The sequence below is a fragment of the Myotis daubentonii genome, chromosome 11 (genome assembly GCF_963259705.1).
Source record: "Myotis daubentonii chromosome 11, mMyoDau2.1, whole genome shotgun sequence".
NCBI classification, from domain to species: domain Eukaryota; kingdom Metazoa; phylum Chordata; class Mammalia; order Chiroptera; family Vespertilionidae; genus Myotis; species Myotis daubentonii.
This window is the reverse complement of record NC_081850.1, coordinates 18,682,888-18,701,510: the sequence shown is the minus strand read 5'-3', so window position 1 is coordinate 18,701,510 and position 18,623 is coordinate 18,682,888. Positions and strand designations below refer to the sequence as shown.

General features: G+C 39.5%; 1 pseudogene; it reads right to left on the bottom strand.

Moving 5' to 3' along the window:
* Positions 1 to 274: 274 nt before the first annotated feature.
* LOC132212692 (phospholipid scramblase 3-like) lies at positions 275 to 11,598 on the bottom strand (annotated as a pseudogene).
* Between the last annotated feature and the right edge of the window lie 7,025 nt (positions 11,599 to 18,623).

Here is an 18,623-nt window from a genome sequence, read left to right as displayed (position 1 = left end):
CTTTAAGTATATATGGAAACAAAGGAGTTGTTATAGAAATTTGACCTAACATAAACATAGAGGGAGCTGGGAAGTGAAAGTCTATAAGAGGGAAATTGACAGATCAGAGAAGAGTCACAAAGTGATCTGCCTAAAGTATTGGTATGGGTAGACAAGTGGGAAGAAATGAGAACTCACAGGGAATCTGTGAAGCTCAACATGTCCAATCATTCAAGAAGTTCCAGGGAGGCAGTTGTGAAGGGAGTCTAGAGAAGCTAGTGCTTCTGCAGAGCTATTAACGCTGTGGGTCTGCAAACAAGCACCTGGTGGTGGGTCTGCCCCCACTGCTGGTCAGCGAGGTCTGCAGTCCAGGGCAGCCCTTGTCAACTTGGCATTCATACTCACTCATATTAACTATACTTGTTTCCAACTAAAGGCAAAAAAAATATTAAAAAATCATTCTTTCACCTAAAATTGATGCAAGTATTCTTTGCACAACAAAAACATGCTAAACCTCTTCCCTAAAGAGGATACACAAAGTGACTTATCCATCTTTGAGGAACGTTCATTCTTCTAGCAGAGTCAAATCCCACATTGAATATCCTAGAATTTTAATTCTGAGACATAGTTGACCACTATTAATCAATCTTATGTTAGAGTAAAGAAGTGAGTGAGAGAGAAAATGGGTTTATACAAACACATACTTAGGAGCAAGGGAGATATAATGTTCTTATTTACAAGTGACTTCATATTTGGAACTGGTCATGGGATCATAGATGGTATTTATAACTTACGTTTTCCACTTTTTTATTTTATACACTTTTTGCCCCAGCTAGTGTCTATGTTAATTGTAGTTCCTTATTTCGTGGGGTGACTCAAATCTTCATTCATGAAGAGTTTCTGTCATTACAGTCCCCTTTTTTTTTTTTTTGTAGCTTTCCATTAACTTTTACCAAAAAACCTGGGAAGACTAGGTGACATTCTAGGATCTCCTACCTATTGAAAATACTTCCTCTAACCTCTTTCCTGTTGTTCCAGTGGCATGAGATGCCTGAAGCAGCCAACGGTAATCTCAGTTTCCAGTACAATGTTGTATTCCCTGGTGGAATCATTTCTCCTTTGGGAAGTAAGACTGCTAAACCAAAAACAAGCAAGCAAACAAATAAACAATCCAAAAGTTGTAGAGAAAGGAAACAGAAATATTGCTAGTGATTCACTAGCATTAATAGGTGAGGAGCTATTTCCACGTCTATTCTGTGATTCCTAGACTCCTGAATTCTGAGTATAGGAGAAACATCATTACAAATTTAAAGCTGATTCAAAGCCTATCTTACATTCAGGAGGACATTATTCCAATCCCATAAAATGCTGTCACCAGCTGGTGCCATAAGTGAGTCTTCCAAAGGCCATTCCATAATTTTATTAGGCCAGCTGTTTCTGGATGAGGGGAACATAATGATACCAGAGAATTCCATGAGTTTGAGCCCAATGTTGTACTCCATTTGCTATAAAATGAGTTTCTTTGTTAGAAACAGTGTCGTATGGAATACTATGATGGTGAGTAAAGCTTTCTGTAGCCCACAGATGGTGGTTTTAGCAGAAGCACTGACTGTTGGAAAGGCAAAACTCTATCCAGCATAAACGTGTTTTCCAGTGAGAACAAAGAGCTGGTCCTTCAATGATGGAAGTGATCCAATATAATCAACCTGCTGCCAGGTGGGTAGGTAGCCGGTTCCCCTAGGCAAGGGTGCAATTTCAGGGGCTCACTGTTGAAATTTGCTCTTGGCAGGTTGGGTACTCAATCGTGGTTATTGCCAAATTGGCTTTTGTGAGTGAAAATCCATATTACTGAGCCCATGCATAAGTTCCACTTTTGCTTTCATAATCATTGTCTTCATGAGCCAATTGAACAATTGTGGGTATAAATGAATAGTAAAAGAATGGGTAACGTTGTACATATGTTTATTAAGATCTGCTGTTATAAAGTTATTTGGTGAGCCTTTATATGGAACAAAAATATTCTCATATTTCTTTCCACATACCTCTTCTCTAAGTCATGTTTCTTCCAAGTTGCTGACCAACCATTCAAAATTAGCCACTGCTCATGACTCATCTTAGTTATGTACCTCTATCCACCTCTCCTACCAGGAAAAATGAACAGCCAGGTGCACAGCTTGAAGTTCCTCCCATTGGAAAGGTTTTACTCACCATGATCCTCCAGGGCTACACCTGTAGTGCTACAGCTGTGCACTTCAGGAAGTGCCAGAGTGGTGTGTAGAATTGTCTGTGAACAAAGACCAAATTGTCCTTCCTCATTCTGCTGTTACAGACGAGAGAGAGAGAGAGAGAGAGAGAGAGAGAGAGAGAGAGAGAGAGAGAAGGGGAGGTTGGGGAGAGAAGGTAATGTGGCAGAGATAGGAGCTATAGATATTAGAGCCACTTTTCATGCAACTTATTTGTGACTTCAAAACTTGTGGAGAAGAACCTATCTATCACCTCCACTTTACTGAATACCGCTATGGAGGGCATGGTGAGTCAGACAACATCCTATTCATTATGAGTATTTAAGATCACATGATTATTTAATAGAGTCCTAACTCTTAAGTTAGGGACCCAGGAACAAGACAGAAGCTTTTTTCTCAAATGAGAACAATTATTTTCAGAGAAAGTATAACTCTTTTCCCAAAGTCCAAGAGGTATACTGTAACTTATCTATAGGGGTCTGCCATAGCTTCCCATTAGGATTCCCAACTGCCATAGACACTCAGGCACATGACCCAAGTGGTAGATGGGTTGAATGGCAGCCAGTTTCTATTGTAGAGCCTACTCTGGATCTAGTTCCAAAATTGACAGCTAATTGAGTTTTTTGATGTGTAGGTTGAAGTAAGATGTCCAAATCTGGTATCTATTGCAACCAAAATAAAGACACCTACTTCTTAGAGGTAGCAGGTGCCAGATGGAGACACATTCACCATTTGATAAGAGGTATTTCAACATGCACCAGAACATTGTTCCCTAGGAATTTCACAGATATAACATATTCCTGAATTATTATGGTACTTATTCTTTCATTCCCCGACATGCATTTATCTTAACAAGATATCCAATGTACTTGATCCTTTCTGCTCACTAGCCAATCAGCATATCATCTTTGCAGTGAGCTTGCTTGATGTCCTATAGATTAGAGAAGCAAGCAAGTTTCCAGCAGACTAAACTAAGAAGACAGCTGGAGAGTTGATAGAGTCCTAAGAAGGAATACTAAACCATATTACTGTTTTTGGTGGCCCTTACTAACAAGTACAGGAAAAAGGATTTTGAGATTAACTGTCTCAAACTGGAATAAAAGCGTAGTGTGGATTTATTTCAATAAAGTGACCACATCTGGAAATACAACTACATTGTAGTTACCATCTAATTAAGTCTATGATAGTACACTGTTGTTCATCAAGATCCATCTGCCTTATCTACAGGCCAAATAGATGAGTTGAATGAGGATGTGGTAGGACCCTTTCAGTGCTTGATGGTGACATGAACCTTGGGAATCTTTTCAGGAATCTTATATTGCTTTTGTTTCACTACTTTGATAGGGAGTAGGAGTTCTACAGATCTCCATTTGATATCCTGCTGTAATCATCCTCAATCTATAAGTGAGATCCAATGTGAAGATTCTACCTGTTGCAGGGTATGTCTCTTCCAACTATGCTTGCCAGAGTGGAGAAAATAAACATGGGGTAATTTTGGGCACCCATTGGTTCACTATGAGATAGACCTGAACCAAAATGCCATTGATGATTAGACTTCATTCCCCTTTTTAAACCTTATCCAACCTGGTGGATCACAGTGGCAGTTTAGGTTCCCAGGGGATAGCCATTGTCCACTAAACCCTGAAAAATATGATTATTTCTCTTTTACCAATACAGTCACCTGGTGAATTGACTCAGGCTCTTTTGGGGAAATTCAGGAAGAAGATTTATTGTTAAAATCACTAGAAGTATAACATGATCCATAATCAAGGGGACCCATCCTCAATTTTTATAAGAGCCTCTGCATCTATAAACAGGGTCAAGTGTAGGAATTTGTTGAGGTGCCACAACTATTACGGTGATTCAAGAAAGAGTTTCTTCAGATTTAGAACCTTTCTAATTGCACAAATCTAGTATGACCTTAGGTAGTTTCCTAATTGATTTCATTCCTAGGTACACAATGATTCGTTAATGCCAAAGAGCTCTGTAGCGACTAAAGAGCTCTGTAGCGACATTGTGGCGACTGCTTCAGCTCTATGTTGGTGTTTTTTTGTGTGTTTTTTTTTCGTTTTCTTTTTTTTAATGTTCATGTTTTTTAGTATTCAGGTCCATCCATCAGTGCTTTAAAATAATGTGTGTTCTGTGATGTTTAGTGGTGTGTTTTTATTCTGTTAATTAAATACTGTTGGTTGGTTGTGTTTTCCAGTACTTCTATATCTTTGCTAATTTTTTGTCTAGTAGTTCTATGAGATGCTTAGAATAGGGTATTAAAATTGCCAGCTATAACTGTGTTTTTGTCTCACTGTTTTGGCAAAACATACACACATACAACATTCCCTGCATGTAGAAAACATGACTAATTTAAATTAAATAATTTACTCATGTAAATTAGTCAGGAATAGTATGATTTGGTGACTGTTGAGTATATGAGTTTTTGTTATTGGCTTTCAAATTTTTAAAACTAAACTAGATAATTGGTTAATGTATTCCATAATTTATAATTCATTGATTTTTTAAATTTGAAAACATTTTCTAACATATATTTTAACACTTTATAAAAATACTAAGATAAACAAAGTAATAATTTTTAGGCCTTCTAGTCTTTATTTTATAGATAAATGTAAAAACCTAGGGTTATTTCTATGGATAGAACACACTATAGCTTTTATTGCATTAAGATACTTTTGATTAAAAATAGCATGTCAAGCCCTAGCTGATTTGACTCAGTGGATAGAGCATCGGCCTGCATACCAAAGGGTCCAGGTTTGATTCCAGTCAAGGGCACATACCTTGGTCGCAGGCTCCTCCCCAGCCTGGGTCCCGGTTTGGGCTCATGCAGGAGGCAACCAACCAATGTCTCTCACATGATGTTTCTCTGTGTCTTTCCCTCTCTCTTCCACTTTCCCTAAAAATCAATGGAAAAATATCCTCGGGTGAGGATTAACAACAACAACAACAAAATAGCATGTCAGGAAGCAGCCGTGAATTCACAATTTACCCTTCCTGTTGAATATACATAGTGGGGATAGACACAAATATACTGTATTTATTTAAAAATTAAAAAGACATAGCCTCGCTCAAAAACGGTAAATATTTCTATAGGCAAGAAATAGATCAGCAACTAAACAAAAGGGTAAAGGTACATGTCTCTTGCACTTGAGGAACCCAAACGGTCAAAGGCCATAGGAACTTGACTACTTTGGACTAATGTCAACACAAATTGCCTTCTGTTCCTGGGTAGTTGGAAAAAAACATTGATGAATGAAACTTGTAGGATGTGGCTGGGGTTCTGTGCCAAGGAAAGAAGGCGGAAAACAGTTGCCGCAATTGCCTAAAGTTGGATCTTGGATAAGATGATAGGAAAGAGGGAAAAAAAACAAAACACCACAATTATGTAACCAGAATCTGGATCATGCTCTATTATGGCTGTTGATATCACTTTTATACTAATGTGAAATGGGAGCCTTGAGGTGCCAATATAATGCATGGTCATGGACTATAGGTCTTTTTTTTAAAATTAAAAATGTTTTTATTTATTTCAGAGAAGAAGGGAGAGAGAGATAGAAAGATTATTGATGAGGGAGAATCATTGAACAGCTGCCTCCTGCAGACCCCACACTGGAGATTGAGCCCGCAACCCGGGCATGTGCCCTGACTAGGAAACGAATCATGATCTCCTGGTTCATAGGTCAGTGCTCAACCCCTGGGCCATGGGAGTCTTGAGGGGTGCCATGTAGGCAAGAAAAAAATCTGCTAGATAGGGGAGCATGATCACAGAGAATAAGAAAGGGGAAAAAGTGAACTATCACTAAAGATAGGCATGCAAATTGAAATTTTAATACACATGAGGAAATCTACTTCCAAGACAGCCATTGCAAGAAATAGTAGGGACATGAGCATATGTCCATGAAATTCAAATTACAGAACAATTTGGGCATGACTTTAAAATAAACATTTAAGAACTTCAAAGGTATAAAAGTAGAAGCAGTAGTTAAAAGGAAATTAATTTATGAAACAAATTCAGATTGATATGTATTTCTGACAAACAGGTGGATATGGTAAAAAACCATTTCAAAATCTAAGGAATAAAAAATGTGGGAAAATAATTAGCTAATTGGAAAATTAAACTGAGAAGTTCATCTGTAGCCTAGCACAAAGAGATGAAGCATTGAAAAAGATAGGTGGATTTTTAAAATGATGATGGGAAATAGATTGAGAGGCTCCAACATACGTTCTAAGAGCAGAGAATTGAAGAAATTGTATAGAAGCAATAATAGCTAATATATTTAGCTATGCAGTATTGGGAAGAAAGAGAACACAAACAATGACACAGTTTAAATATGTCAGTAAATGTTATTACCTACTGTATGTCTACTTTTTAAAAATAGAAATTTATGGGAATATAGGTTTAGACAACAAATGGAAAGTATTATTGGGGGAATGGGTATTTGTAGGTAGTTAAAGCTGGTTAACATTCTTTTCTCTTCTGTGGGGAGTGGAGTGGGGGACAGAGATGTTGGAATAATTTTAGGGCTTATAAGAAAAAAATATTTGCTTAAGTATGCAAGTTGAAAACCTAAAGGTCATCACCAAAGAATAATAATGAAATTTATAATTTCTAAACCATGAGATGTGTTGATATACCTTTTAACTCATATTTTCTTCAGATGTTCTACTCCTTGCATAGAGTCATGAACGTACTCTCCTCCCTCCCTCAGATTTTCTGCTGAGACTCACTGAGTAAGCCCAACTAGAAGCCAGAGGGAAGGGGAGCTGGCTAAGGTGCCCATACGGATCCACCTCTTGGGACACAGAGAATAGTCGAGAAGTGCGAGAGTTGATCTGGAGGTCTAACAGAACATATTTGGTACAACCTCACTGTAAAAATAAATCCCAGATAGAATACAGGCCCATATGTGGAACACAAAACTTTGAAATAATTAGAAGCTCATACGAGATTATCTTTATATCCAAAGGGTATGAAATATTTCTTTACCAAGATCCCAAAAATATACTTCCCAAAAGACAGATGGTTGGAACTGTAGTAAAATTAAATTTTTGTAACAACAATACACAAAATTACCAAATACACATAACAAACTACATATGTAACACACAGAGGATAACTGTCCAGGATATAGAAATACTACGAATCAATGAAGTTGACTAAATAACCAATAGATGATGTAAACCATTTCACAACAGTTAAAGTGAAACATGTTGAATCTTCATGTATCAGCATGGATAAATCTCAAGACAAAATATTGAATTTAAAAAAGAAAGGGTTATGTGTACTACAATTCCATTCATAAAATTATACTAAAAGTACAGAACATACTATGTATTGTTTATGGGTAGATATGTAATAAAAGTATAAACCTATGGATTAGCTACAGTAAAGAAATCATGCTAATTACTTCTGAGTAGGAATGGAGAGGAATGGGAGTGGGGAGTGTAAAATAGGTTCTTGAAAATAATCTCAAATGTTTTATTTCTTAAAACATCCTAAGAAATATGACAAAATGTCCGTTTTACTTAACTCAAGAAGTATATTGCATCATCCTTTTTTTATTTTCTGGGCTTTAAAACTTTTTAAAAACATCAAAGAGGAAAATACTCATTTATCCAATACAAAAATACTCTTTCATATATATTAGAGTGATTAGGGTCATCATTAGATTGTACTAATTTAAATTCTGTTGGCCAAGTTCATGGCTGAAGTGATGAAACTACTTTTGTGTTTATTCTAGTCTCACTGTTTCTCTGGTAATAGATCTGAACAAGCAAGGAATATTTATCCTCAGTCTTTCTTTCCCATAGCAAAAGAGAGCTGTCAGCATAAAAAAATTTTCCCAGGAGTTTAGGAACTAAGCAATCAGAAAGAGGTTCTTAATTCATGCATAAGTGTTAATTGATTTTTTAATTCACTAAGCAACATGCACAAAACAGTATTCTGGACTATATAGATAAATACAGAAATTACCTTAGAGAAAAAAAGTAGGTGGCAGGAAATTAACATTTACTAAGCACCTCAAGTGTGCCAGCCCTTAAACAGGAAGTTTAGTGCACAGTTAGGCTATTAATATGGAATCTTTTACATTTAATGTTTTGAAATATGTATTTAGAGTTTATTTAATTTGGGCAGTTAGAAACTTGTTTCCTGTTGATAAAAATTGAATATTTATGTTCTATATAAGGGATTATTCCACAAACTAATTACCACAGTGTTGAACTTATTTGCAGTTGTCTTTTGTTGCACTGCATTGGTCATGCATGCTCTAAAGAAAGGGATGCCTCACTTGGACAGAAGAGTGGAAGCTTCAAATTTTATTTAAACTATTACTTGAACTTTGTTTTATCTGTCTTTTCTGTTAGCAAAACATTTCCTATTCTTCTGTGGCTTTTGTTCTTTCTCCAATTTTCTTTTCTGATTTTCTGGCCTGCAAAATTTATTGGGCGACATCAACGCTAAAAACAAGGTCTTAAGGTTTAACTCTTGATGTTGCTCCTTCCTGTTTGATCTTGGGTGACATAACTGACTTTTTAATGTCCCAGTCTCCTCATCTGACAGTTGGGACCACAATAATACTAATACTTAGCTCATAGGTTGTTGGGTAGGGAGGAAAGTAGATTAAAATTAGGAAATAATACATCTACCTCAGTTCAATAGTGAGGGGCATTAAGACTCTGAAAATGAAACACGATTTTTTAAAGAGTTAAAATTTAGATGACTAAACAACTCATTTGTTCTTAGAAAATAGCACTTTATGACACAATCCTGTGCTTCAGATTTTCAGATCCGATGGCGTGAGGCAACCTCAGCTATATACGTAGTCTTTAGGCTGGAATGTTCCCATACTTGTACTATGCTATTTACACCTCACTCAGAATGCATTGCCTCTATAAGGAGTGATTTTTAAATTTTCCACTTGAGGGTGCTGTCTACTTCTGTGGGAATTGGAATTGCACAAATGTCCAGTTACTCAAGGAACCTTTTTTTCTAAGAACTCAATTTAACTTGTACCCTATTTCCAATGTATACTAGTAACAGTGACATGTTAACTCCTTGTAGATTGGTGCCTCATAGGTGTAAATAGCATAGTACAGATGCCATCCTGACCTGTGCTGGGCACTTTATATTAGACATTTCATTATATTGCATTGATCTTCTCAAATATCTTGAGGAGAATCCTTACATCAATTTTGTAAATGAGCAAACAGCCTGAGAAAGGTTAATTAATTTTTCCAATTTGTCCTAAGTAGTGTGTGGTATAAAGCTCAAACTTAACTCTAGGTCAGTCTAATTAAAAAACTAGTTTATAGTCCTCCATGTTTTCTCTCACATATATGTTGGCAAATATGTGTGAGCATATATATATATATACATATACATATACTATACATATGCATGTGTGTTTATGTGAGTATATGCATATGTAATTTTATAATTGGTGGGCAAATATATATATATTAGAGGCCCGGTGCATGCAATTCGTGCACTGGGGGCAGGTGGTCCCTCAGCCTGGCCTGCACCCTCTCTCAGTCTGAGACCTCTCAGGGGATGTCTGCCTGCCAGCTTAGGCCTGTTCCCTCGTTTCTTACCGCCCGCCTGCTTGCTGGTCCTTACCACTGCTGAGAAACTTGGACTCCTTCCTCTGTGGTCACCCAACAGTCACAAGCCAGGCAGTCACTCAGAAATATTTTGGCATCGGCCAACTTATAGAATTCTCCCTTCTCTCTGTTCTCTTGAGCCGGACTCTGGATGTTGATTGTGGCATTCTCTTGGTCATCGTTTTTTTTTCTTTTTTCCAAAACATTACAAAGCTTATCTGAATATAACATACAAAGAGGCAGCCTCCTTTGTAGGAACAGGGAAGGAAGGAGCGGTTAAGTAAGGCAAATGGAGCTGCAGCAAGCACCAACTTTGGGGAGGGCCAAGGGGGAGAGGAGGTTGGTACTGGGGCCAAGGCCCTAGAGCCATTGCTGGGGAAGTAGGGATCTCCTCTGAGTGCCACGTTCTGAGGATGAACTAATTGGTCAAGCTGAGGCAGAGGTGGGTGGCCATATCAGCCATCTTTGGTGCTGTTTACCTTTTCCCACCCCAGCTCAGTTGTAAAACCCCAGAGCCCTGGATTCCTAAGGCCCCATCCAGAGCAGAGGCCCTGGAAAGGGGTGAGAGGAAGTGAGTAGGGCAAGTTTGAAAGTGGAAAAGCCTGTGTACTGAGGGAGGGCCTGAGACAGTGGTGAGAGGTAGCAGGGGAAGGGCTCTCATACATACCCTTCTGTGGGGGCCACAGGTGAAGGAGGCCAGGGGAGTAGGGTAGGGATGGGGCGCCATGGCCCCAGCCTCTTAGGCATCCCTGTCTGTCCTCTGCAGTGAACATGGAGGAAAGGGCTGCCTCTGAGGAGGGGCCAGGCCGGGCCAGGTGACCATCTTGAGTTCTGGCTGAGGTGATGGTCCTCACCCTGAGATGCCATCTAAGTGGTGATGGCAGAGGGCCTCCTCACTCCTCGGAGAACATGTAGTCAATGAGGAATGTGGCTCCCAGCAGTACAGCCTTCACTCTCATGTCCAGATCCAGCGGGAACTGCAAGCCAAAGTCATCTGCATTGGTGAAGGCTTCTTGGAGCAGCGCCCCCCCCCGCCCCTCCCCCACCCTACTTGCTAATGCAGGCCACACTGTGGGACTCATCCTGAGTCTTCACCTCAAAGTTGGTGTCTGTGTCACAGCCACAGGTCCAGCAGGACCCCAGCACTTGCAGGATCCTTGGTGATCAGCATCTTGAATGGAGAGCTTGGGGAGGAAGGGATGCCATTTCTGCAGCACATGGCCAATGGTGGCGTCTGGTGGCAACTGTACTTCCATCTCTTGGTCTCCAGAGTCCACCGGATGGACGCAAAGGGGCTGGCGGCCCCACAGAACAGACATGCACAGCAGTTGCTCTCTTCAGCTGCCTCACCCAGGGGTTGTCCAGCCCCTGAGTGCAGTTCATACTGGTTACTTGTCTCCCAGCCTAGGAGCGTTTCCACTTGTGCAGCCTCTGGTGAATCAGGATCTGATCAATCAGCACCAATAATTCGAGGCCAGAAGGTACCCCGGGCAGTGGCAAGAGCGGGGCATCAGGCCTGGCAGCAGGCCCCAGGGCACTGGGGCTGGAAGAGGGGAAGAGAGCAAAGCTGGACACAGGGGCAGGCGCGTGGGCGGGCAGGCCCAGGATGCTGCACCTGCTCCGGGTACCCAGTGGTCACAGCGTAGGGAGGAGGGGGCGATGGGGTTTAGCCTGTGGGGGGCAAGTATCCTGCCATAGGAAAGGGATGAGGGGTTGTGGGTTGTCGCTATACCAGAAGCTTAGTTCTAGAAGTGGAGGCAAGCTCGGGGACAGCCTGACAGACACAGACAGACAGACACAAAGATGAACAGGCAAACACGGAGAGGTGGCTGCACCAGGCGCCCACCCAGGGTCTCTCGGGTAGCACCTCTGATTCGGGGAGAAACTGAAAGTATTAGCGGGTGGGGCAGAGTACCAGGGACCCTGGATTCCCTCTGGGGGTTGCAGAACCGCCCCCTCCCTTTGTTCTCCCATTCTCTGCAGAGGCAGCTGTTGTCGATCAGACTGACAGCCCAACCTCCAGGGAGGTTTCCTGACCCCTCTGCATCCCCCGCTCACCTTAAGCCCCTAAAACAGTGGGCCCAGGGCTCAGAGGCTCCCATGAGCTCGTGGAGGCAGGCCCTGGGCCATTGGTTTTTATTTTTTTACTACATTTCTTTTGTGTGAAGTGATCACAGTTTATCTGGAGAGGGGTGGGCTCGAGTGAACTTGTGGAGCATCCAGGGAGGAGAAGTGGCCAGGGTGCCGGAGGTCGAGTTCCAGGAGGACAGCAGTGCTGTCAGGATCATGCTGGCAGCGCTGGTCCTTTAGTGCCTGTCCTGTTCTCTTGAGATTGCACCTGCAGGACTAAGGGAGCCAGTCTCCAGTTCCGCCCCGCCCGCACCACCAATTGATTGGAGTCTGAGGGCCGGGAGGAGGGACCAACAGGTGTGCCTTTTAGCTGCTTGTCAGTCACCGCTGCCACTGATTGATCAGCTCCCGCTTCCGCAGCTCACTAGCCTGGTGTTTGGTCAAGCCTTCGGTCGTTTTGGATGTTATGGACCCTGGGTTTTATATATTAGGACGAGAGGCCCAGTGCACAAATTCATGCACAGGTGGGGTCTGGCCAGCCTGCTCCGATCTGGCCGGCCAGGGGGAGGGGCCACAGGTGGTTGGCAGGCTAGGCCCGTCCCCTGGTCAAACTCCTGGTTGAACTCCCAGTCGAGGGGACAATTTGCATATTAGCCTTTTATAATATAGGATTATATTTAAATTATATTTTTTTAAATTACATTTGATATTTAGATTATGTTTTAAAACAGGTTCAAATTAAATATCTTGTTGAAGAAAATACATAGATACAACTGTTTGCTTGCAGAGAAAATTCTGTTTTCTTGCTGAATAATGCAATAAATGTGTTAAAGTGGAGCCAGCTTGCCCAACTGTTTTGTCAGATTGGCAAGTGATAATAAAACACCAAATTACTGTCTAGAAAGCAAACACATTTTTGTTGTTACCATGAGCTGCTTTAACTAAAAGGAAAGCACCCCGGACCATTTTTCTCCATTTCTTGTAAAATTGAATTAGGTTCAGACTATAAAATATTTATATTTATAGAGAACCAATTCCCTGAGCAGACTGATCCACTAATTTACATAAAGTGACTATTTCCTAACATAAGTAAAAGCAAAAGAGATAGTATGCATTATTATTATTCCATCTATATGCAAATATTATTACCATTGGCATAAAAATTCCTCCAGGTAACCAAGTTGTCATCTACTACCTCTTCATTTTTAAATGGTGTCCAGATTGAATTTTTTTTTTATTTTCAAATTTGAGCAATCCCATGAACAGAAAGGTGATTGAAGAGAGCACTGTATTACTTAGGCTTTATATATGTAAATGCTTTCTTCATAACCAATAGTAAGCATTTATTGGATATCTGTGGTGTCCTGGGCATTGTGCCGAGCAGGGGTAAAGCATATTTCCAGCCCTTTTCAAAAGTAGGGCTTCATGGGGGAAATACAGAAGGGCCACGGGAGTAAGGGAGGTGGACAGCACAGAAAGACTAGGCCTTGAACAAGATGTCCACATTTCTCACCACTTTGCCTACACAGTGCTTTGCCACATGCCATGCAGTTAAATATGCTCCAGGCATTTCCAGGAGAGAAAATGGACCTGCATAGCTATGGAAGTGCATTTCTTACCATCGGTCTGGTAATTCAACAAGAAGCTGGCTCAGCAGGTCTGAGTTAGGTCAAGAGAAGAACAGGCTGATACTAGAGGGTGAACCCCTCCCCTTCCCAATTATTCCCTCACCAGGAAGGCAGCATTGGTTTTTGGTAGCCTGTATGTTTCCTAAGTCCTCTTTCTCCCCCTTTCCTTCTATGTAGAGGATTATGGAGTTAGATTCCCTCCTTGAGCTTTGGCGTGTTACATGCAGTATAGCTGCTCCTGGCCTAAGCACAGCCAGCTCTGTGAGATAAACAAGAGTTTGAGAGATTGTGTGTGCTCTGCTACTTCTGTTTTTAATGCTTCTAAAAATACATGGGTGTGCGAATGGTGTGTGTGATAGTGTTCTCTTCATATAATGCATCTCTCTATATATAACAGGGTAAGGGACCGTCCAACTGTCCTACTGGCCGGTACCTATGACGCACACTGACCACTAGGGGGCAGATGCTCAACTCAGGAGCTTCTGAGCTGTGGTGACTTGGCAGCTGTGGTTCTTGAGTGACGCACCCCAGAACCAGAGAGGAAGGAGCCCGATTCCTCACGGGTCCGCGCCATTCCACATTCAGCCGTGGGTTATGTGTTCCTGGGGCACTGTAGGCCCGAATCTGGCTTACTGCACACTTGCGTTTGCGATCCACACCCTGTATGACAGCAACTTTGCAGAGTGCCCTCTCACACTCTGGGGCCCCTCGGGGGATGTCGTAGAGCTGGTTTTAGCCAGTTCTCTGCAAGCCAGGCTGAGGGACCCCACTTGCCAGTAGGGGGGGGGCCTCACCTGACGGAGGGATCCTACTCACTCCACAGATACCCTCCGAGCCACGGTGCCACCCCAGGAATTCTAATTAATTTCCTTTCAATGTGCACGAATCCGTGCACTGGGCTGCTAGTTTATTTATAAAATGCCATGTGTGAGCAAGTAGGGCAAAGACCACCAAATCAGTTATAATTAGAGGCACAGCAAAAATAATCTTTTCTTCAGAGTCTGGCAGGTCGCCTGTGCTCAGAACCAAATAACTAACTAATTCACAACTTGTGGATGTGTCTGCATAAATATTCCAATGAATTGACTGCTGTGTTGAGCTCCCTATACAGGGACACATTTAAGAAGCCAGATCATGAAACAAACTTTGATTCAGACACATCAAAGAGGAAACTTTTTGAGAATACATCAGTGGGAGTGCTAATGTTAGATAACAATATGTTATAAATATTACCACTGACCTTTAACATTCCAAGAGCAGGAATTGCCCAAGGCTGGCTACTGTCATTGCCTCAAGTTCTAGTTGAACAGCTTTCATTGGGCCCTCCAGAGGCAGGACTGATGAAATCTTGGAGAAATGTCAGAACTGGATAAAACATTGTCGCACGCAGTACGCCTGACAGGCAGACCTGGTGGACTAATGTCAAAAACATAAAACCAAGTCCTGGACTTTTTTTGAAATGTGCCTGTTCCTTCTTCAAATGCAGAGCCATTTAAGATTAACTCTCTGGCTGAGACCTCTGTGCATGTCAGAGGACCTGTAGGATTGATAGCATTGATCACTGCTGGGCTTTGAGATGGAGATGTTGCTTCCTAAAATCTGAAGACCAAAAGGAAAAATTACGACATTTACTTTCTGTAGAGAGAGCTGCATAATCCTATGAAAATTATAAGCAGTGGGTCAGACAAGAGAAAAATAGTCAAAAAAAAAAAAAAAAGAAAAAAGCAGCTTGGGATATAAAGACTATTTGACATTGACAACCATTTTAGCTCAGTGAAATATGTAAGCAAGCAATTGAGGTTTTTTTCGTCCATATTGAAATATATTTATTTTAAAAAATCAAACAAACAAAAACACGCAATAGAACAAAACTATCTCAATTTATTTTCTTTTATTAATTTTCTCGGTATACTTATAGTTTCTTTATGCAAATATAAAAAATAGGTATGTTTTATTCTTATTCCCACCCTTATTTTATATGATTCAAAGGTTGCACCTTGTGCTTTTTTATTTTCTCATTTAAAAATGTATATTAGCCCAGCTGACGTGGCTCAGGGGTTGAGCATTGACCTATGAACCAGGAGGTCGAGGTTGGATTCCTGGTCAGGGCACATGTCCAAGTTGTGGGCTCGATTCCCAGTGTGGGCTGTGCAGGAGGCAGCCGATCCATGATTCTCTCTCATTATTGATGTTTCTATCTCTCTCTTCCTCTCCCTTCCTCTCTGAAATCAATAGAAATATTTTTTAAAAAAATGTATGTTAGAGATTTTCTATGTTAAACTCAAAGAAATTCCTTGTCTTCTCTCCCCACTTTAAATAATATTTCAGTGATGAACGTAGCAATTTAAATGCTCTACCATCAAAGGCCATCTGCGTAGTCACTAATTTTATGCAATTGCAAACAATATCAAAATGGATAATTCTAAATATACATTACTTTGCTTGTGTACACAATTATATCTGTAGGATAAAGTCTATAAAATTGAATCCAGGTAATTTATCATTTTGAAAGATCTTGCCAAATTGGTGTCAATAGGTTAACCTAATTTGTGGTCTCAGCAGTAATTTATGAGTATCATTATTACAGTGTGTCAGAAATGTGTTGGTTTTTAATAGGTAAAAATATTTGGGTTTTCTAGATAAAAATAATATAATGTAGTTTTAATGTAGCATTTCTCTTATGATAAAATTAAACCTTTTCAGATGCGTAGTTCCTTACTTATTTTTCTGCGAATAGCCTATACTGTGCTCATTTTCTATTGGGTTGCTATTCTCTTATCAACTTTCTTAGCAAATCTTTCTTCTAGGGAAATCAATACAGTGGGGCCTTGACTTACGAGTGTCCAGCTGTCTCTCAGCAGATTTTTTGCATTGAGTTGACAGAGTAATTTGAGTTAACGAGCTCCTTAACGAGCTCCTTAACAAGCTTGGTCTCGGAACAAATTAAACTCGTAAGTCAAGGCCCCACTGTATTTAATTTCTGGGATATAAGTTTTTCTTCCGTCTTTTGATTTTACATAGGGTCATTTTTTTTCTGCATGGGATTTTTGTTTAGTTATAATTTTTATTTTTTTAAAAAATATATTTTATTGATTTTTTACAGAGAGGAAGGGAGAGAGATAGAGAGTTAGAAACATCGATGAGAGAGAAACATCGATCAGCTGCCTCCTGCACATCTCCCACTGGGATGTGCCAGCAACCCAGGTACATGCCCTTGACCGGAATCGAACCTGGGACCCTTCAGTCCGCAGGCCAACACTCTATCCACTGAGCCAAACCGGTTCCGGCTAGTTATAATTTTTATATAATAAAGTACATTAATCTTTTATTATTTGGTTCTGCACTTTGAGTCCAAATAGAAAGCTCTCAAGTACTTCAAAACAATAAAATGAATGTCCTAGGTTTTATTCTAGTGGTTTGTTATATATATTAGCTATAATTATTAACAAATATAAAATATTAAGATAGTAAAATAAAACAAATATATAAATATAAAATATTACTGAAATACAAATAAATCAATAATATGTAATAGTCATTATGGAATTATCAAGAAAACATCAAATACTATATATATATTTATACCTTTGACACAAGATTTGTGAGTTTCATTTTTCAGATTTACAGATGAAAAGGATGTTTTGTTTCTGATTTTAAAGTTATTTTTTCACATTTCAATGTTTATATCAGAAAATGTCTTATTCTTTCTACTTTTTAATATTTGTTTTGTTTGTTGTGTGTGGCCTAATAATATCCTACTACTAATATATTATAATTTTGCTTGTATCTTCTGTATTATTTTGTGTTTTAAAAGGTTGTCATATTATGAGAAGCATAGATATTAATGACGCTAATATAGTCATTGTAATTTGTACCCTTTGGACTTATAAAGTGCCTTTGTGGCTTTATTTGACTGCATTGGCCTAAATTCTACCTCTTCTGATTCATCTGATAGTAATATCATAATCCCCATCTTTTTTTTGTATAGTATGCCTTTTACTATTCTTTTATTTTCAAACTTTAAGATTCACTTTGTTTTAGCATTATTTATGCATGCAACACAGAATTCTATTTGAATATATAGTTCAATCTGAAAATTTTCTATTTTTCAGTAAGTTACAGTATTTTATGTTTTTTAAAACGGGAGATATATTTGGTTTCATTGTAGCTAATTTTAATCAGACCTCCCTCTTTTTAAAATACATACTTGTGTGTACATATTTCCTGCAATGCACACACGATTTGGGTTTCATATGTGTTGTAAATTTTTCCTCAGCTTTGCCTTTAAATTCTACCACTTTATTTAATACAAAATTTTAAAAAAATTATAAAACGGTAGATAAGTGGCCGTAACCGGTTTGGCTCAGTGGATAGAGCGTTGGCCTGCGGACAGAAGGATCCCAGGTTCGATTCCGGTCAAGGGCATGTACCTTGGTTGAGGGCACATTCTCAGTAGGAGGTGTGCAGGAGGCAGCTGATCGATGTTTCTCTCTCATCGATGTTTCTAACTCACTATCTCTCTCCCTTCCTCTCTGTAAAAAATCAATAAAATATATATTTTTTAAAAGGTAGATAAATGTACCTTTGTATTTATAAATGCTTTTCTCACCTTGAAAATTTGTAAATGCGTACATGCATTTATTCTACTACCTTTAGCTTTGCATACATTTAAATCTTTCTACTATATTTAGAGTTTATTTTGATGTATGGTGTGAGATAGCGTTCTAATGCTATTTTCCCCAAAATTGCTACTCATTAGTTTTAACACCATTAATTAAAATTCCCTTCCATTTTGATGTGAGATGTCACCTTCTTGAAAACTGAATTCCCAAGTACACCTGTTTCTGGATTTTGTCCCATTGAGCTGTTTCTTTCTGTACTAGTGCCACAGAATTATAACATAACAGACCATAGTTTTACATGATTAACATCTCTACCACTCATTAATTTTGTATTCTGCTTTTTTCCCCCCACATGCTATTGTATCACAAGCATTTATTCACATTATTAAAAACTCTATAAAAACATCATCTCAATGGCTATGACATATTACAAGAATAAAGAAAAAATGTAGAATAAACATTTCCATCAA